Raw genomic sequence first — 22,350 nt, forward strand, 5'->3', positions numbered from 1 at the left:
TTCCCACAGCTCTGCTTCTTCTCTTGCCTCTTCCTCTTCTACTTGTGTCTTCTTTCTTCGTCTTATATAAATGTTTATCTTAAAGGGTTAAAAAACCACCAATGTATATTGTTTACCCTTAATATATGCTACTTATTTGGCAGGTCAAAATATATAGGTCCATTTTAAATGAGGGTTTGCCTAATGATATTTTCAGCTTGCATACAAACTCTATGGCTTTACGAAGACACGCAGAATCTGAAGTCTTATTACTATTCAGCATGTATTGTCTTGCCAATCAGTTTGGTAATTCTATGTCTCTTAGGGGGTGCACTATTCCCTCATTATACCTTACATGCAGATGTTGATGATGTCATAAGAGAGAGCGATCTGACATGTGTTTTGCTAAAAAAGCATGCATAATTTCTCTAATGAGGTCTGAGTTGTCTTCAGGACAATGTGTACTGGTATGTAAATTCAAGTCAAGCATCTGTGAGCTGCAAATGTTTCTACTGCCAAATCACGCATAAGTGGCAATTTTGAAAATGTGAATAGCTTTAACAGAAATTTTCTGTGCAGTCTCATTATGCATTGAATAGACCATTCTATGTACATTAAATAGGTAGCCTTAGTATGAAGGGCATAAATAGCATAGCTACAGGGCAGGAGAAAATGATTGTCATTTCAATTGCCATTTGCCCTTCATTTCTTCCAGTGCAATCATTCCTCTCTTGGATTGTTTAGACATGATTAGCACAGTAGGATATTATATGCAATAATTGTGTTGTACAATAAATATTAAACACAAGGAGATTAACCTCAATAAACAAACAATGATGAGGCTGTCATTGCTCTACTTAAAAGATATTGTTTTTGCATACATCATTTACACAAACCCTTACACTATACACTTTGTCACGTGGAGAAAATAACAAACATTCTAAACACTTTTTTTTTAACAAAATCAACTTATAGTTTTGAAAGCATGTATGGTTAGAAGTCAAACCTAACTCTAATAAGAAAATGGGTTTTCAGAATTTTTTTTTTAGGATTTTCCAAATTTCTTCTATTTTTTGCTTAAATGTTTCTGGTCATCAAATTACTTTTAATAGTATACAAAGTTTACCTAAGTGAAAACAAAATGCAGTTTTTAAACTATGGTTTTATGCATTTAAGGAAAAAAGCTATCCAATCCTACATTGCCCTATGTGAAAAGGTAATTGGCCCCATTAGTTACTAAATCAACCAATTAACCAAATGTATTGATAATCTGGTTCAGTTTCACTATACAAACCAGACATTATTACTGGCAGCACCTATTGAATCTAAACATTAATTAAATTAGACCTACACGCTAAAGCACTGTTTGATTGCTTCTGCCTGCTGACATTGTCAGTAATTTGAATTTGGTTTTCTTCACTATATCTGTGCAATATTTCACATAGAAGGTTATTATATTATTATTCATTTTTCACTTTTTTCTGTCTGAAATCTACATTTTCCCCAAAAATATAATTTTTTTTACATTTTTGGGGGGAAACTATTGTACCTAGCTCTGCAGTATTTCTTTCCAAATACACATTCCTCAGTTTTTTCATTTGAAGGTTTTGTGGTTACCTCATATCATATCAATTCTCTATATGCTAAAGCACTGTTCAACTGTTTCTGCCTGCTGATATTGTCAGTATTTGAATTTTTTTTCGTTTTCTTCACTATATCTGTGCAATAATTCACGTAGAAGGTCATTATATTATTTTTTTATTTTTCACCTTTTTTTGAAGCAAGTTTGATACTATCGCTCCTGGTTCTGCAGTATTTGTTTCCAAATACACATTCATCAACCAGTAATACACACCCTGCCTTTGCTGTCACTCCCGTGTTGTGGCTTTTTTGTATTGATTTTAAACACTGTACAGTCCTTAATAGGAAACAATGAAACCGGTTAGGACCCTGATAATGACCTAGGAAATGCTGAACATGGTTGGGATTATTAGAATCTTTGGCCATGTTTGTTTTTGGATGTTTTTCATGAACTTTTAAATGGATACAATACATGTTTAAAGTTTTATCCTTCCTTTTGTAAAAAATAAATTGGAAGATTGAATGTTATTTTGGAAAGGGATTTCCAGAGACCTCCTCATTCTATCTGCATAATGATCCTGAGACACATGTGAAAATGTTCTGTTGGTGAATTTTCCAGATACTGCACAAAGCTATTATAAGCTAAGTAAAATTTGTTGTATACTACTCGCTTGCTCTTTTTAAAGCTGATAAACTGTTTGTTTTTCCCTTATTTTAATTGACAGGTCCCTAGTGGACAGAATAATTAAAAACTCCCAACAGTTTACACTTGTTTTGGACAGGTGGTGTTTACAATATCTGTTGGCGAAGAGTGGTTTTTGAAAGAAAACTTAGTAAAATGTATTTTTATTATTCTTGCGACTTTATGCAATAAATGCAGTTATTCTCAGTATGCGCTTTGTGGTTCTTTGTGACTTTTTACCCTATTTGTATCATGTGTCACTGCCTGCCTTCATCTGACTGTTTCTCCAGAAAGCTAACACAGTATTCCACAATAAGAACATCATACCAACAGTGAAACACAGTGGTGGTAGTGTGATGGTCTGGGGGGTGCTTTGTTGCTTCAGGACCTGGGCGACTTAGTAATAAATATAGGGCCAACACAAACTTAGATGCAAACAAAGGTAAAGCATTTAATACAAACAAAAATGAAAGAAGAATATAAAAAGTAGATAACAAAAATAATACAAAATAAGTCTTACAAAACCTTGGAGAGGAATTTAGTTCATGACATCTGTCCTATGCATTCCTGAGGATGGAGGGAGGGAGTGTTCGGGAAGTGAAGAGTCCGTGGATGGCAAGTACATCTTCCCTCAACCTCTCCTGCCATGCCTCTCCAATGCCTTGCTTATATGCGGTTTGGATGATGATTTCAATCTATTGGTCTTCACCTGATTGGGTGTTCAAACATGCTTACTAAGGTCTTTACACGTGTAAACCCTATTTTAGGTGGTCACTGTAAGCATATTGTAATGCCCTTTTACAGTCACAATTATACCATGCATTAACAAGTTACTATCCTATCTATAGAATGCCTGTTCAGCAAATCCTTCATTCCATACTTAAGGTCAAGGAAACCCTTTTCCCTATCATTGAAGCCTATTAATATATCTCAATGATCATTTATTTATGAACAATGACTACATATTTTTGACTATTGCCTGAATATTGTACAGCGCTATATAAAACAATAAATAATAATAATAATAATTCTGAAAATTCTGAAGAACAATGTCTGGCCATTAGTTTCTGATCTAAAGCCCAAGTGCAGTTGGATTATGTAGCAGGGCAATGATGTGAAACGCACAAGCAAGTCCACTGATGAATGGCTCAAAAGAAACAAAATAATGGTTTTGGAGTAGTCTAACCAAAGTCCTGACTTAAAGCCAATAGGGATGTTGTCACATAGCATGATAAAAAGGAAGTTAATGCGCCAAAACCCTCCAGTGTTGCTGAATTGAAAAGATTCTACTAAGAAGAGTCGGCCAAAATTCCTCCACAGTGATGTAAAAGACTCATTGCTAGTTACCTCAAACATTTGATTGCAGTTGTTGCTGCCAAGGGTGGCAGAACCAGTTATTACATTTAGAGGGGAGGATCACTTTTTCACCTCGGTGATATACACTGAAGGAAAAAATTATTTGATCCCCTGCTGATTTTGTACGTTTGCGCACTAACAAACGCATGATCAGTCTTTAATTTTAATGGTAGGTTTATCTGAACACTGAGAGACAGAATAACAACAAAAATACAGAATAACACATTTCCAATAAGTTATAAATTGATTTGCGTTTTACTCATTGAAATAAGTATTTGACCCCTTTGCAAAATATGACTAGTACTTGGTGGCAAAACCCTTGTTGGCAATCACAGAGGTCACACGTTTCTTTTAGTTGGCCACCAGGTTTGCACGCATCTCAGGAGGCATTTTGTCCCACTCCTATTTACAGATCCTCTCCAAGTGATTAAGGTTTCGAGGCTGACGTTTGGCAACTCAAACCTTCTGCTCCTTCGACAGATTTTTATGGGATTAAGGTCTGGAGACTGGCTAGGCCCCTCCAGGACCTTAATGTGCTTCTTCTTGAGCCACTCCTTTGTTGCCTTGGCCGTGTGTTTTGTGTCATTGTCATGCTGAAATACCCATCCATGACCCATTTTCAATGACCTGGCTGAGGGAAGAAGGTTCTCACCCATCCATCGTCCATTTGATGCAGTGAAGTTGTCCATTCTCCTTAGCAGAAAAACACCCCCAAACCATAATGTTTCCACGTCCTTGTTTGCCGGTGGGGATGGTGTTCTTGGGGTCATAGGCAGCATTCCTCCTACTCCAAACACGGCGAGTTGAGTTGATGCCAAATAGCTCGATTTTGGTCTCATCTGGCCACAAAACTTTCACCCAGTTCTCCTCTAAATCATTGATATGTTCATTGGCAAACTTCAGACGGGCCTGTACATGTATCATTAAAATTATAGACTGATCATGTCTTTGTCAGTGGGCAAACATTCAAAATCAGCAGGGGATCAAATTATGTTTTCCTTCACTGTAGGTTTTGACTACTCTTTGCCTTTAAAAATATAATGATTATGTAAAAGCTGCGTTTGTGTTTACTTGCGTTGTCTTTCTCTTATATTAAAACTAGTTAGATAACATGAAACATTTAAGTGTGACAAATAAGCAAAAATGTTAGAACGTATGAAGAGGGCCAATTATTTTTCACAGCACAGTATAATGTGTCTGTGTATACATGCAGTATATACAAACTTCTGATCCTTGCGTAGTTTCTTCCATTTTACAAAGTTAATAGCACTAACATTGACATATAGTATGCTTACATTTGACACATTTGCAATTTTTATTAGAAAAAAAAAAATATCATTAATGATCCATGAAACGTACGATTGTTTTAATGTAAGTTTTTGACGCATGTTAAACACTCTAATCTAACCATAAGAGCTTTTTCTGTACACACTAGAAAAACATATTCTTGACAGAGTTAAATATGTAATAAAGATACATTAGAAAGATCTCCAATTTCCCCTCTGTAGCCTTCCAAAGTTATTCTCCTTCCTAACTAGCAATGTCACTTCTACTAATACTTGCTATTGGTTACTGTTGGAAGCCCTACGAGGGAGAGAGTGTCTTGTATTTCCTGTGTGTCACTCTTAGTAAGTATGACCCTCTATCAGAACAGTAAGAGTAATCATCAAGAATATCTGAGTCATTCCTGCATAATCATACCTGGGAACTCTCCGGGTTTGACCCGGAGATTGCCGGGTGAGCACTGCTTCTCCGGTTCTCCGGGTCAAGACGCGAATCCTCCGGGTCGCGAGAGCGGGGTCTTGACACGCCCCATCCATTTTTCCCTTAAATGGGGGTGTTTCCCGCTGACATCAGCAGGAATGGCTCCGACGTCAGTGGAAACTCCTATTAACGTCAGTGGGACCACCCACCGACGTCAGTGTGCAGTCTTGGACGCGTCCCGCAAGGTTCCAAGGTGTCCGTGCTGACTGGCCCTGGAAGTGATTTCGGGGACAACAGGAGGATACATCTGGGTGATCTCTGGGAGTGACCACAGCTCTCTTGGTGAACCTGTTACATCCATGATAAAGCCAGGCGTGATGTATACACTAATTCAGTGATACATGTAAGTGATTACAAGGGTATTGCAAGGTTCATACAAGATTTTACTAAGTTAATAGTGTAGTTTGAAACAATAAATAATGTAATTTATGAATAAAAAGGACAACTCATTACAATTCTGGTTTAGCAATTTAAAATCATAATCTGATTTTAAGTAAATTAAGTGCTGCTTTAACATGATCTGTTATCTGTAAGATAATATTTTTAAAACCTGTTCTAAGTGGATTTTGTATTCAGTTATGTAGAAATTGTTTTTCATCCTTTCTCCTTGACCAAAAGAATTGTTCGCAGTACTTGCTTTGCCTTTTGTTGTTTTCAAATTAACAATGCTTGCATCACACTGCTATATTTACTTAATTAAATTTACCTAAGGGGCCTATAACACCTATTGCAGATCCACTAAGCAAACTTTATATAAAAGTACTCACTAATATTAAATTGTATTAAACACGAACTTCCTTAATAAAAAAAAATATAAAAATACATTAAAGCAGCTAGCTTAATTTAAATATTGCTCATTTGAGCAATAATATTTCCATACACTCCTGTTTATATGTTTGTTTGTTTTTCTTCAGCATCCATTAATGGACATGTTAATTTGCAGCTCTGTTCAACTTACATGCATGTTCAATTGCATTAACTACCTTCATACACCCATAGGAACACAGTATCAGTGGTGTAACTACAGCGGTTGCATTGGTCATAACTGCAACAGCGCTCACCTCTCTAGGGGTACCGGGCGACCCCTGCAACCCCCTTGTTCCTCTCTCTCTGCATACCCTTCAAAATTGTGTAAATGTGTTTAAATATGTGTGCTATAGTGTCTTTTGGAGGGGGACAAGGGGCAATGATGGCACAGATAAGCTGTTTGGGGTCATGGACAAGCTGGAGCAAAGATGGTACAGGCAGGCTGTTTGGGGGCAGTGATAAGCACAGCACGTACATATTCCCATTCCGGCACCCAAAGGATGTAAATTGTAGAAAAAGAAACTTGTGGCTTACCATTATATGCCCATCAAAACATTTTTAAACAGCATGAAAACATTGATTTAGCTTTAATTATATACGGTCAGGCTAATTTCCAGGCATTACCTATGAATTACATACATTTAAATATATATATATATATTGGGAGAAGGGGGTTAATATTTATATATTGGGAGAAGGGGCTAATATTTATATATTGGGAGAAGGGGCTAAGATATATATATATATATATATATATATATATATATATATATATATATATATATATATATATATATATATATATATATATATACAAATACAAAAAGGAAGCACTCACCTGAACTAGCATTAATTATAAGGGGGTGCTGCTGAAAACCAAAATCATACACAATCTCTAAATCAGCGCACACACATCAAATAGATTATAAACTCTCATGACTGTAGTTAAAACTACTTAAAAACACCTTTCTAAGATGACAAAATTGGAGTTTTAGTCACATTATATGGCCATATTATGCTAAGCCCACCACTATTTAGCTCCATATAAGCAACAGTATTTAGGTTAGGACCCACCTATAATGGAGTACTTTGGCATAGTGGTGGGCTTAGCATAATATGGCCATATAATGTGACTAAAACTCCAATTTTGTCATCTTATAAAGGTGTTTTTAAGTAGTTTTAACTACAGTCATGAGAGTTTATAATCTATTTGATGTGTGTGCGCTGATTTAGAGATTGTGTGTGTATATATATATATATATATATATATATATATATATATATGTAGAAGCATTATTAAACACTTATCTACAGACACCAGACAAGCCAGAATGCTTGTTGTTCCCTCAGAAATCTCAAGGGATTCTGGGTAGACACATGCAAATAAGGTCAACAATTATCATCTTTTGCCTCTATATCCACTTTATACATGGATGGCTTGAAAGTAATTGCCCGCTGTACAGGACAGCCTTTAGACAAAACTCTGGAAGAAGTGCAATAGATCACCACTCATGGACAGCTGTTTCATCCTTAATGGGACTTGTCAGCATGAGGTAGTGATACTGGCTTGATACTTGAGGCTTGGGGTAACCAAGAAATACCATTACATAAGTTATGGTGGGTAAAGGTGATGGAAGGGTTTTTTGTTCTAATGTTGTTCTTGGGATCTGTTGGAACCACTCTTCTAACTTTGGAGTCAGAGCTCCAAGTCTTCCTATCACCACTGGGACCACTTTGACCTTTTATTTCCACATCCTCTCCAGTTCCTCTTTTAGGTCCTGGTACTTATCCAGCTGTTCATAGTCCCACCATGTCTATCTTCTGGCCTCTCTACACAGTCTGCACCTTGAATCCTGTCTGGTGCTGTAGACTTTTGCTTCTATGGATCTGGTTCTTAGTGCTTGTTCCTTTTCTGCTATGATCAGTGACTCAGTCCAGGCTTCTCCAGCCACTGGTAGGAGCCACCTCAGCTGTCAATGGTACGTCCCATACAAGGTCTTGGCTTGCCATGGCACTTCTACTTGGTATTCCTTTAATGTCTATTGCTACCTCAAGCATTTTCTCAGCAGGTCATCTTTGGGTGGCATCTTGTTGATGAACTCCTAGATGGGTTTTGTCCAAGCTGGTGCCCTCTTCCTGGCTGGTGTACAATCTTTGTGTGTTGGACTTGGGGTGGATACCCCTGTGCATTGGGAGGAGCATCCGGGTCTTCACATCGCCAGCTTCCATGTCCTCCTTTGGCCAGCTCACTATACCGGCAGCCAATATCTGATGAGTTTCAGGGCTTACATGTTGATAGTGTGGATCTTGTTCTTCCCATTAAGCTTGCTCTTCAGGACGTGTCTTATCCTTTGGTGGGACCTGTATGTTGCTGTCTTTCTTGCTTCCCTATCGTGGTTCCTATGTGGTCCCCTGTCAGGAGAAGGAAGAAGCTGTCCTGAAGACCCAGGGAAATAGGGATTCTATCAGAGTCTCTGGGTCAAACCCAGAAAGTTATATGCTAAGTAATATACAGATAATATACAGATATACTATTAACCAAAACTAAATGGGGAATAAAGGACAAAGTGGACGGAGAATAATAGTAATCAAAGTACAACGAAGAACTAAGATGTAGTTACTGTACTGTAAATTGTAGCACACCAATTATGGCACGTTCAGTAAGCATTTGTATTTTCTTTTGTACTGTGTATCCTGCTGTGATGCCTTTACAGTTGAAGTTTAAGTAATTCTGCAATTAATGTTACAGCTGATTACCTAGTCATTCTTAACAACTAAATGTGTAAACAGGCTTTTGTAAATCAGAAAAATCCAAACAAGTATTGGATGAGGATAGTCACAGGGTCTAGCAGCAATGTGGCTCAAAATATTAAAGAAATAAACACCTTTAATGCAATCTTCACTACATTAAAGTTTTTGGCTATAGGCCTTCTGTTCAGATGGAGTTTTTTTTTAATCCAATTAACTATAAAAATATATTTGAAAATGTAATTATTTTTTATTATTTATGCCCTTGTAATAATTTGCTGTATTGCCTTATTATTATTCCGGTGTATTATGTATTGCTGTTTATTATTTTTATGTTGGAAGTAATGAATTCAGTTGCTATAATAAAAATAGGTCTTAACAATGGAAACTTTCTTTTTTAAAACTCTGTACCTAAGGGAAATAAACAATTGTAACTTGGCCAAAATAATATCTATGGCTACAATAAAACATTTTAAGTTTATTCTGAAATATTTAATTTAAAACCATTGGAATTGTTTATTCCCGAAGTGTAGGAAAAGTTCTTTGTGATAAATTGCAGCACTCCTAACTTAACAATTTAAATAACCTATCACCATAATCCTGGAATATGCCAGTTATAACATCTAGTCTTAAAGGTGCAATTCACCTAGATGTGTTTTTATTAATATGTACTACTCTTGTACACATTATTTTATGTACTATTGTACACATAAACATATTCACCTTGATCACTTAATTTTTCCTTCTGCGTTGCTCTGCTATAACAGACAATTTCTGACATAGCAGAAGGGATGTTTGGAGGTCTTCTGTTTTTAAGGGGATGGCTGTAGGTGCACATTGATAAAGAAGTGTGTGTACCTCGAAACGCCTGCTTCAACCTTGTCCGTCATCACACTTCTTAAATGTGTATATACAATACAATATCTCTGGAGCACAGTTTTCGTTAATGTCTTATCGTTTCCCCATTGGAGCAGGAGTGCTTTTGGACATGCACAGGATTTTTTATTTTAGTTTACTAAGGTACCCTGTGTACATATCCCATGTTGTCTTTTAAAGGGGACTAGGAGTGGTTGTAGGAGTTCAGACTGCTGTAATATAATACATAAAGGAGGGCTTTGGAAGAATGACAGACATATTTTGCTAACAACTCAACAAACATGTTAGGACATTTTTTTTTAGTGGCAAGGAGCATTGATGAGAAAAATGAAGTGATGGATATGTTTCTTTTTATTTCTCTTTTTGTGAAGCAGCAGTTGTTTGGTCTAACCTAAGAGGATACAATAAAAAATAACTTATCTGTACTCTAGCAGATATAGAATTGTAATAGTAGCTTAGTATATCAAATAACAGGGTGGGCTTACCCCTGTTCTGCCACTCCAAGCTATTGGCGTCTAAGCCATATAAACCAAAACAAGAAATCCAGTTGGGTGAAAACAACTCCAGCTTATAAAGGATGCTTAAATCCCTGTATTATAAGGACTACACAACAAGTGCAAAAAAGGTAAACCTGTTTATTGAGCAAAATACATAAATGTAAAGGGGTTTAAAGCAGAGACAGTGAACCAATAAAACAACCACCTTACATGTTTCAAACTCTACAAAGCTCTTCATCATACGCCATTGTATATTTCATGAGGACCCTTAGGTAGAACAGCAAACTTAAGTGCCATATTATTAACCCATAAACATTATGTAGCACCTTACAAGATGAGAGGCTATACATAAAATAGCAATTGTGGTAAAAACATGGCTTAAGGGATGCAAGCAATTTAATTGTCATGTTAATTACAAGTATACCTCGACACGCCAAATCTGATTTTGTACAGCTGCCTAAGAAAATGTAAAGTTTTTTTCTTAGAAGAAATCCGATACATTATTGGAATGTAATTTCTGCTAAGAAAAAAGTTTACATTGCCTAAGTCCGCTATATACAACTGTGTACAAATCAGATTTGGGGAGTTGAGGTATACCTATGATTAACAAGACAATTCAAATTCTTGAATACCATAAGCAAATCTTTATACCACAATTGTGATTTTATAGCTAAATATACTTAAATAAGTAGGCCCCAAATTAACGAATACATACTATATTGATTGATTCATTTATACTATGCAAATAAATTCTGTAACTAGCAATTTTAACTGTTGAATTGACATAGGTTGTCAATCTATCCCTAGTAAAACATATAAACATTAGTGGTATGTCTGTTAAGGAACTAAGCCAGAAAAGAATCATAAAGTATAGTTAATTATTGACAATATTTTGTGCCTAATATATCATTTTTCCTGTAGAATAAATAAAACAATAGAACAGAAATATAATAAAATATAAGCAGTTACTGGAGAAATGGATACTAGGTTAATTCATATACACGCTTCAGTAAAGTGTAAAAGAAAAATGTAAACATGAAGGTAGAACAGAAAATACATCTTTTAAATAATATATAATTTCAACAAAGAATTATGGAAATTCAAAGATCTGATATTTTAGAAAAGAATTCTTGAGTAGCAGAGATCAGGAATATCTTAGAACAAAATCCCTTTGAGAAAAGAAAAAAGATGCAAAGATTTGTTGCTGAAGACAATGTAGGTGAACAAAAGGAAGTGGAAGCAAGCCCCCCCCCCAAAAAACCATCAGAAAAAATTGGCTAAGGAGACAATCTTATTAGTGGACTGGAAAATACACAAATAAATGGTGTTAAAGACCTACTGAGACTTGCTAAAGCCACAATTATAAAAACAATATAATGGTACATGTAGGCTTGCTGACCACCTCCCCCAAGATTGAGACTACATGTAACACATGATGATTGGAAGAATAACCATGTCTATACCACGATTTACCCACTGAAAACTACTCACTATTAACTAAAAATGTTTTTAAATCAGTGGGATTGTTTTATTGATAAAAACACCTACAATAGGCACGTGAGCATAAGAACTGGACCACGGACCAATAGAAGAAGGTGAACTTTAACCATCAAGTGAGAGTGTGCATCAAACATTTTAAATAGTCCAGCCACTTATTTTAGTTCCTTCCAAAGACCTCAAAAAAAGAGAAAAAGAGAAAAAAAAACCTAACCTAGAGAACACATGGAACCAGGATGCATCCATGGACGATGCACCTCACAATTCAGAGGTCTAGTGGTGTCCATGCCTTGACAGGTCAGGGGCTGTTTTGGTGGCAAAAGGGAGACCTGCACAATATTAAGCAGGCGGTCATAATGTTATCGCTGATTGGTTTGTATATACCGTATTGGCCCGAATATAGGCCACACTTTTCCCTCCCACTTTAGGCCTATATTCGGGGTTTAGCACAGGGATGCGCAGTTTGTGTCGCCCAATGCCCGGGACATGCAGTTCCGGGCGCCGGGTGGGTGTTTTTTTTCTTTTTCATTTATCCCTGCAGCAGGGTTAGGATCCAGATCCCCAGCAGCACTGGAAGGGACCTGGGTCCTCCTCTCCGGCAGCCGTGGACGTCTGCGCAATGCGCTTAGACAACCTCCGCTGCCGGCACTTCCACCGGGGCTTCTATGGTGGAGTACCGGCCTGACATAACCTTCTGGTGCTCCACCATAGAAGCCCCTGGTGGAAGTGCCAGTAGCGGAAGTTGTCTACGCGTATCGCACAGACGTTCACCGGCTGCGGCGATGCATGCAAACAGCCTCTGCTGCCGGCACCTCGGCCGGTGCTTCTCCATCATAGAAGCCCCGGTGGAAGTGCCGGCAGCGGAGGTTGTGTGCACGCATTGTGCAGATGTCTACTGGCTGGCCCTGCTGGACACCAGGGGGTGCATTGGTAAGTTGGGAGGGGAGTGGCACTTCTAGGAAGCAGAGTGGCATTTCAGGGGGTCAGAGTGGCACTTCTAGAGGGCAAAAAGCATATCTGGGAGGCAGTAAGGCATATCTAGGGGGCATAAAACATATCTGGGTGGGCAGAGTGGCATATCTGGGGCACAGAGTGGCATATCAGGGGGGCAGAGGGGCATATCTATTAGTAAGGTGCATTATGAATTAAGGGGGACCTTAAAACTGCTATTGGTTTTCTGTTTGTATATAACATTTGCTGACAAACTGTATAATAGATACCAAAAATTTTAAAATACATGTATGTCTGTGTATTAGATAAAATATTGTTTTACCATTCCACTAATTAGAATTTTTTTCTTTAAAAATATTTTTTTCTTTAAAATAGCACCGAACTTTAAGGGTGCGGCCTATATTCAGGTGCGGCGTATATTCGAGCCAGTATGATTATCTTTCTAGTGTAGTTCAATTTTTTGTAAACATCACTAATATAAGTGGTATTAAATTTATTAAAAATATGACTTTGTACATGTATGTCATAGCATAATAAATAGGATAAGGGACTGTGTAGTTAGCTTTCTCTTACATTTTGTAATTTTTGTTCAGTCACAAACATCTGACAAATCAAAAAGGCATTCTTTCTTTACCTTTATTGAAAACCACTGCATAAATAATAATGATGCACATCGTCAAGTGCCAGAAATGGATGCAATATGATTGACTCAGCATAGAGATTTCCCACTGAAGCAAAATCTAATGTGACATTACAGTAAAGGTCGTTTCAACAAATATAATTAAAACTTCAGATATCATTAAAGGGCTTGGTAATGAGGTTTCAATAAAACCCCTGCTATATAAATCACTTTCCCCATGAATACCTCTGTTGATATTTTGCTTTTGAAACACTGAAAACATTATTAAAAGATTTATGAATAAGATCGCAATTGTAAATTTATTTTCCAATAATATGTGCTTTATATATGCAGTATAAATGTAACAGCTAAATAATATATGTACATATTTTTCAAAAAAATAAGTATAGACACAAAAACTAATGTATAGACGCAATTCTAGGATTATATGCATTTGGCTTCTCATGCTTTTGCCTAAGATCAGGTGAGAACTAGTTAAAGTGCAGGTGTATATGGTGCTCTGGCTTAAGTGCTTTGACGCTTAAAATTGTTTTTGGTTTTAGATGTATGTGTGTTTTTTTTGGTATTCAATGGAAATGCTGCAGTGGAGCATGTTCCATAAATACTTGACTTTTAGTGGAGGAGAAGGGTTGACCTTTTTGCCTAAAGCTTCCCTTGAAGTCCTCAGTAGCTATTAAGGGTGACCTAGAAGATCCGTCACTCTCTCTGCCTTCCGCCACAGTGATGTTCCACAAGAGGAAAACTAGGGAAGTGGTTTCCACTGTGACCTTGCCTTGAGACTTGGAACTTTGGCACTCTTCTTAACAGTATGATTAGAAGCACAACACCTTCTGCTTCAGAAAAGTAGAAAAAACTATATGTGGATGAAGATAGGAGATGAGAGAAAGCAGAGAGAAGAGAGAAAAGGAAGATGAAGGGAGATAGGAGATGAGAGAAAGGAGAGAGAAAAGAAAGAAAGACAAGAGGTGATGGAAGAGAAGTTCAAGAATGGAAGGAAAGAGGAACAGAACAGAAGGGAAAAACCTTTTAACTGGCTGAGGGTGAAAGCATTTGGACCTCCAGCAACTATGTCAGAACATAGGAAAAGATACTCTTCCATGTATTTAAAAAATTATCAAAACTTGCTCACACTTTTCTTTACACCGATCATGCAGTTACAAGACCATGGGTCATCTCCACATGAAAATCTCCAGCACGTGCATACACAATAGTGTAGTTCAACCTTTCTCCTGTGCTTCAGTGTGACCATGACAGCAGGACAACTCTCTCCCACCCACGCTGTATATTAGCTTTCTCTCTACACAGTTTCAAAAGTCATGCCGAGTGCAACAAATCAGCCATTTTTACTTGTCTAAAAGCTGTCTAGTAACTTTGGCCTGCAGAATGTGGACTAACATGGCCACTGGCCCAACGTTTCTCTGGACATAAAGAGGTAAATCTAAGATTTACCTCTTTATTCTGAGTCTATCATGGTAACCTTAGTCTAAAACAGCAGGCATATACCCAAATAACCATCAATAAGGAATAAAAAAGTGACATGCCTTCCATATGTGTGCATGTATTTTTGTCTAAATTATGTCCTTATAGGTATAATTTTATTTAGTGTGCAGAGGAGGGATTTCACCACATTTGAAAATAAGCCAGAGGTGCACTCAAAAGAAAGAAAAAAAATAGAGAAATATCCAAAAGTATTCATGCAAGAAATAGAAAACAATTTTTAAGCACAATAGTGCAAATCTGCATATAATTTTTAAGCAATATCCCCTTTACGCCTTATTTTGCCTATAGATCCTATGGGTTTAAATTTATAACTTCCCAGAAAGGATAGTTTTAGTAAAGTCTAAGAGGCATAATGATTACATGTGTTCCCTCCTATAACAATCCTCCTATCATGAAAAAACATACCCAAATATAAGTATATAAATATGCAACTATATATTGTAGTAAATGTACTATTGTATGGGTACTGTCAGACATTGGACAACAATTGTTATAAAAAATAATCCAATATTGGCTTTTGCTGGGTTATTAGAAAAGAAAGACCTCAAACTGTATAACAGTAGTAACATTTTCACAGGAAGAACAAAGGCAAGTGTGGATGCATCTCTATGATTTTTTGATACAGGACATTGAAGTTAATTTATTAAATGGTGAATTAAGTGTGAATAATTGTAAGATTTTCTTTTGAGATTTTTACCATGTTTGTTAGACCCAATTTAGGTTCAGCAACATGTGAACCGCTGATTACAGTAATATCCCACTTACATATTTTTAATGTTCATTTCCATGCTTTACATATTACCCTATATGCCGTATTATACATTTATTAATGCTAATGACTTAAGGGGTTTGGAGGAAGATTTTTTAATATAATGTTTTACTTGTGGTGGTATAGCTTAGGGTTACTGGGGCATTTTTAAAAAATATTTTTTATTTTGTAGCTTTTTTTAAAAATGATTTTCCTTTAGTTATATTTCTTTGCAGTGTTCCCAATGCAGTATGAATCATGATCCCTTTGGGGATCTCTTTTATACATTTTGGATGCTATTGATGTCATGGTGAAATCACTGGGCTCCAAATAAATGTTCTTGTTATCTCATTCTTCTGTTTCTTCCTCCATCTGATCTGTCTATACAGTCCTTCATTTCTAATTACAATACATGAGATCAGCCACCAAGGGAAGCAGTACCCTTTATGATATCATGGTGATGTCACGGGGGTTCATGTCATTATCTATTTTTATTTTATTTTGATTTTTACTACTATTTTTGTGTGTGTTTCTCCCTTTCTCCCAAATGTCTTGGTATTAAAATTTTTTTTAAGAATTTGCATACTAATGGCTAAGATCTCTAAGGATTATTCACAATGTAGAAAGAAACACATTAACATATTTCCACACTTATTTTAGTTTGTTGATTAGTTCCCCATACCTCTAACTTCCAACTTCTAATATATACTATATGACCAAAAGCATGTGGAGATCCCTCGTAATTATTGAGTTTAGGTGTTTCAGTCATACCCTTTGCTAACAGCATACCTGGGAACTCTCAGGCTCCAGCTACCCAGTGCCCCCCTTGCAAGATGTGGGAAGGAGGTCTCACTGACATCAGTGGGCGGTAACAGGGCACACACCACTTTTGGGAGGGAAGTGGCTGGAGGTGGGGAGTGCCCCAATGCCGCTCCTGCGACCCTGGGTTTCCCTGCAGTGACTCGGAAAGTTCCTAAGTAAACAAAAAAGGAACTAGAAAAACACCAAACTGTAGTAAGCTGTGTAAAACAATATATGCCGCTCCGAATGCAGGGGGCAGGCTTACCTGGTCAGCAGACTTAGGATCTCGAGTCCAAGCTAAAAGCTGATTGTCCCCCCATGTTTATTGCCTCCTAATAAAGTCATTTTGTGTACAGATTATGGTGGAGTTATTTGGACTGTTTTCAGTTTGGCGGTCTTGTTCTCTGCAGCATTGGATCGTTTTCTCTGCATCTAAGTTCCTAAATGAGGCGAACAAACGTATAACATCCAACAAATAGGCATGCCCATTTACATAGGCAAACATTGACAGTAGAATGGGTCATAATGAAAACCTCAGTGACTTTGCATTAACGTGCAGATGACAGCTAGAGTTCCCCTTTAAGCTTTGTATTACCGTCTTGCTCTGTTATGAGCAAGCAGGGTCCAAAGTCGTGGCTTTTAAATGATTTATTAATCACAATACCTCAGAAATGATTGTCAAACAAAAGGCACTTTCAAGTGTCCAGACATTTTGCAATGTAGAAAATGCAGGGTAAACAATATAAAAGTTACTCCCACTTAATTTTTTTGTTCATTTTAGAGATAGATAGGTTTTACAATTTTCAGTACTTCATTTTCAATTTAAATACCTTCACTAATTTTAAAGGACAAAAGGATGTTCTTATACCCTGTTCTTATGCCAAAGTTCCTCTTTAATCAAAAAAGACAGGGGAGTGTATTCACTAACTTGTGAGTTGGCTAAAAATGAGAGCTTGCAACCGCAAACTCGCACAAGTTTATATATTCACTATATTCACACCAACTTGGATTTGCACTTGCTGAAAATCAGGAAAGATTGAGGAGTAGTTAATTAAAAAAAGCAATTTGGATTCATTAACCCAAAAGTGGCTTGCAATTCACCTCTTAGGATGGGAGTGAGGGTGTAAAGTTTGAGACAACAGCTAACCAATGCTTACATATTTACCCCTGCCCCACCACACATCATAGTTTTCACCCCTGCTAAGTTCATTTGTACTACTCATTGTTCTTATATATTTAATATTATTGCAAGAAGATGATGTTTTAGATAAGAACATGCAAGTTTTCATTCAACTTCGTACCTCCAAGGTGGCTCTCTTTAGTAGGACATCCCTCTTCTGACTCCCTGTGTCAGGTATGTCGGGGTCGGAGCACAGCACAGAGAGACATGGTGTAAAACGCAGTACTGAAAGGGTTAATCGAATTCTAAGTCCAGAAAGCCAGCCAAGGGTCAAAATCTATGAAATCCAAAATAGCAATGTTCAGCAGCAATGGTGAATCAAATAAACAAAGTCCAGAAAGCCAGCCAAGGGTCAAAATCCGTGAAATCCAAAATAGAAATGTTCAGCAGCCAGGGTAGGGGATACGGCAAGGAACTTGAACAACCAAGTACTCTATATACAGGGCTGCAGGTTTAAATAGCCCGCCAAGCTGTAACTCCTCCCAAAACCCCTCCCCCTCCAGTACTGGTGACTGCCGTCACCTCCTAATCCCGCCTCCCTGGCGCCGCAACAGAGGCCGGGATGTGGCCTGCAGGTCGTGGAGCCCGTCTGTGACCGCGTGGTACGCAGCTGAAGATGCAGGTGCCCAGTGGAGTCCCCGCTGGGCTAAGACGCTTGTGGACGGTGGGGAGAGCAGGTAGGATCCTGATACCCTGTCCTTCTTTGCTCCCCTGATGCCCCTCTTTTATATTATCTCAAAATGTTAGGAGGGTTTGACTGAACCCCAGTGTTCTACTGCCCTAAAAGTTATAAAAAACTGTATAGAAAAAATGTGCTGTTCCTGATCTTACAAACCATTTTCATTCCAATATTTAACAATATTTTCCTGTAGCATGGTTTCCAGTAATTTTCCAATGACTGAAGTGAGATTTACTGATCTGTAGTTGACTAGGTCTTCCCTGCTACCCTTTTTGGAAAGTGCTACTAAAATTGCTGACTTTGGAACTTTGGAGAGTTCTAGTACAACGTGTTTTCTCTGTAAACACACATGCTATATATATTTACTTGTTTCTTTTACTTAACTAAGGGTCCTTCCCTTCATCTTCCTCTTTAAAAACAGAACTTTATTCAGAAGTATTTGGGCAGCCAGCTAGATCTTTATCCTTATTTATATAAGACTATATCTCATTTCACTAATATATCTAAATATATCTACGATTGTCTGGTCATTTCCACAAAATAAAATGAAACACTCAGAAGTTAAACAGACAAGCTGGCGTCATTGTTATATGTCTGTTTTCAAAAAGCAAGCATACATAAACATACATAAGCATAAACGTTGCACTGTAACGATGTTCTAACTCACGAGTAGGGTGACCACATTTTATTTGTGCCATACTATGAAGTGGATGAGATTACACACACAGGCGTATATATTATATTATATAGGAGCATCATTAAACACTCATCTACAGACACCAGACAAGCCAGAAGGCTTGTTTTTCCCTAAGAAATCTCATGGTGCTGCCACAACCACAGGGGATTCTGGGTAGGTGCATGCAAATAAGGTCAACAATTATCACCTTTTGCCTCTATATCCACTTTATACATGGATCCCTGGAAAGTAATTGCCCGCTGTACAGGACAGCCTTTAGACAAAACTCAGGAAGAGGTGCAATAGCCAGATCACCACTGATGGAGAGCTGTTTCGTCCTTAATGGGACTCCTCAGCATGAGGTTGTGATACTGGCTTAATACTTGAGGCTTGGGGTAGCCAAGAAATACCATTACATATGTCATGAGTCATGATCTGGCTGTTGCACCTCTTCCTGAGTTTTGTCTAAGGGCTGTCCTGTACAGCGGGCAATTACTTGTGGTTGTGGCAGACCCATGAGATTTCTGAGGGAAAAACAAGCCTTCTGGCTTGTCTGGTGTCTGTAGACGAGTGTTTAATGATGCTCCTACTTATTAGTGGAAGGGTTTTCCATCACCTTTACCCACTATAACTTATGTAATTATATATATTATATATATATATATATATATATATATATATATATATATATATATATATATATAGATATATATAGATATATATAGATATATAGATAAATAGATATACATACTGTCCCAGGCAAATGTTAATTTTGTTTACTTTGTTCTCTCCCTAGAATAGGGAAACATAGGATATCTCTAAAACTGCAAGTGAATACAAAGAGGATGGCAGAAACTAAAAAAGTATTGGAGACTGCCTCAGAAATGAGAGGATGCCTCAAATTATTAAAATTAATAAAATAAAATACAGGTGTTCTTTGATGACATCAATAGATCATCACACGAAATGGTACTGGTTTTGCACTGATGAATAGTGAAAATTTGCACAAACCAGTTTTTGATTATTATTATAATTTATTGTGTTTTATAGTGCTACCAGATTCCGCAGCACTGTACAAAGGGCATAACAAGTAATATATAACATAACAAGATGACATACAATAAAAACACGTGTGGCTCAAATGAGCTTACAATCTAGATCAATCTTTTTATTAAGCACATGTATTGCTACACATAGTATGAATACCTTTTCAATAGTAATAACAATGGAAGTTTATTAAAAAGCACAATAATCATTTGTTTTTCTTAGATAATTTCAGGAAATAAAATATATAATTGTTATTTGCAGTTCCTAAATAGAAAACTTGTCCTGTTTAATGCACTGCCACAGCTAATCTTCCCATTCAAATGGTATCAAGGTTATTGGGAAAATCTGTACATTTTTAATTAAACATAAATGACAGACATGTCTTTATTTTCTATCCATTGCTTTTTAATTAAAAATAATTGCTTTTTTATACCGGTAATTTCTCTCGGACTCTCATTTCCATTCCATAAAAATAAGCTTTGAAACAGACAAAATATATTAAACAGATAAGTCACTGTGCTGCTTAAGTTTATTTTATTTTTCTGTAATAAAGGTAAATATTGTTAAAATGGAAGTAAACCATTGAGCAAATCTTACTTGTATGTAAAGTAAGATTTGCACAATTGTTATTTTACGTATTTGTAGAAAAACACTGTATTACCATTCCTGGGAACTTTCTGGCTATCAGCGGGAGTCTCTGGGTGAAGCACTGCATCTCTCTGTCTCTGAGGCATTCTGTTCTTTGGCGCAATGGAGCAATGTTTAGCCATTCCATTCCCCCCAACTGTCCACGATTTGGGCAGGAAAGTCCCACCTATCCCTACTTGTGTCCCAATTTGCAGGGTTGGAGGAAGGGTGAGGCGACTCAGGCGAGAGCGGTACTTACCTCGGTTGCAGCTGCAAGGGGCTGCCCAAACAACGGCGGCAGCCTGCAGGACTAGTTGGGAGATCACTACCAGGGCCGGCCCTACAATGGAGCCGAGTGGGGCAATGGCCCCAGGCGGCACTTTTGAAGGGGCGGCACTTTGCCGCCCCAAGCCCTTTTTTTTTTTCTTTTGAAGCGGAGGAGAGAGAGGGGCGCCGAGTGGTTTTCGCTTATCCGCTCGGCACCCCTCTCTCTCCTCAGCGAGCACTCTAGCTCGGTCTCGGTGCCGGCTTGTAATGCTGAGCGCCGGAAGTGACATCAATTTCCAGCGCCACAGGACTGTTTAAAGGTAAGTACAAGGGAGGGGGGGGTGTAGATAATGGCGTCGGTGAAGTTTAAAGCTTTTTAAACTTCGCCCCATGCGGCATTAAGTCTTGGGCCAGCCCTGATCACTACCTCCCTTTAGTCGGTTCAACATTACCAAGCGCAAGGTCTGTCACTTCAGACTTTACGTCTCTTTAATCACTATGCCTGGCAATTGATGCAGAGTGTGGGGATATGTCTCTCATTTGAGAGACAGTGATGGTAATAGCACCAACCAGACATAGGGTGAGCACATTTTATTTCTGCCATTCAGGGACACACTATGAAGCCCATGAGATCACACACACAGGTGTATATATATATATAATATATACATTAGACATGCATTTTTAACTACATAATATGTAGTTGTAGTTAATGATTGAAATATGATTTTAAAATAACAAATGAACTGCTTGGTTTCTTTAATATTAGCCCCTGCTGCAATATATATATTATTAGCCCCTGCTGCTGTGACACAATACCCCTTAGCATGGTACTCTGTCCGCGAAGCCACAGTCTTCCAGGTTGCAGAGACGGCTCAGACATGAGGAGGGTTAAATAAAAGACTGGGCATGTTTTTATTTTTCATGACAGGCATAACAGACACATAACCAAATCAAAACAAAAGCCTTGCTCTTATGAGCACTAACTAAACAAGGTTCTCCAACCTAACTGCAGTTGGACAGCTTATCCGTTACCAACAAACCAAAATAGCAGAATACATGTAATAATAGCAGCACTCAGTAGCTTAGCAGCTCTCTCTCGATCAATTGAAATTCACATGTGAACTCAACACTGAAGGCATAGAATCAGACACACAAATCCTGTATTTGCAGGTATATAATCATAATGTATGGAAACATAACATTGCAGGTAAAGATCAGCAGAACACAGCACTCTGCTTGTGCCATCTTTGCCTTTCCTTAAATCAATTATACATCTAAGATACACACAAACACTTTTACAGACAATTCATCCACACATTAATTCACCCTCTCTCATTCAGACAATTCACCCAGACATTAATTAATTCTCTCCGTCATTCACACAATTCATCCACACACTAGTTAATTTATTTTCTCATTCAATCTCACTCTTTATTTCAATATT

Source organism: Sceloporus occidentalis, unplaced genomic scaffold (genome assembly GCF_023333645.1).
Source record: "Sceloporus occidentalis isolate IW3139 unplaced genomic scaffold, rSceOcc1.0.p SCAF_18, whole genome shotgun sequence".
Lineage (NCBI taxonomy): Eukaryota > Metazoa > Chordata > Lepidosauria > Squamata > Phrynosomatidae > Sceloporus > Sceloporus occidentalis.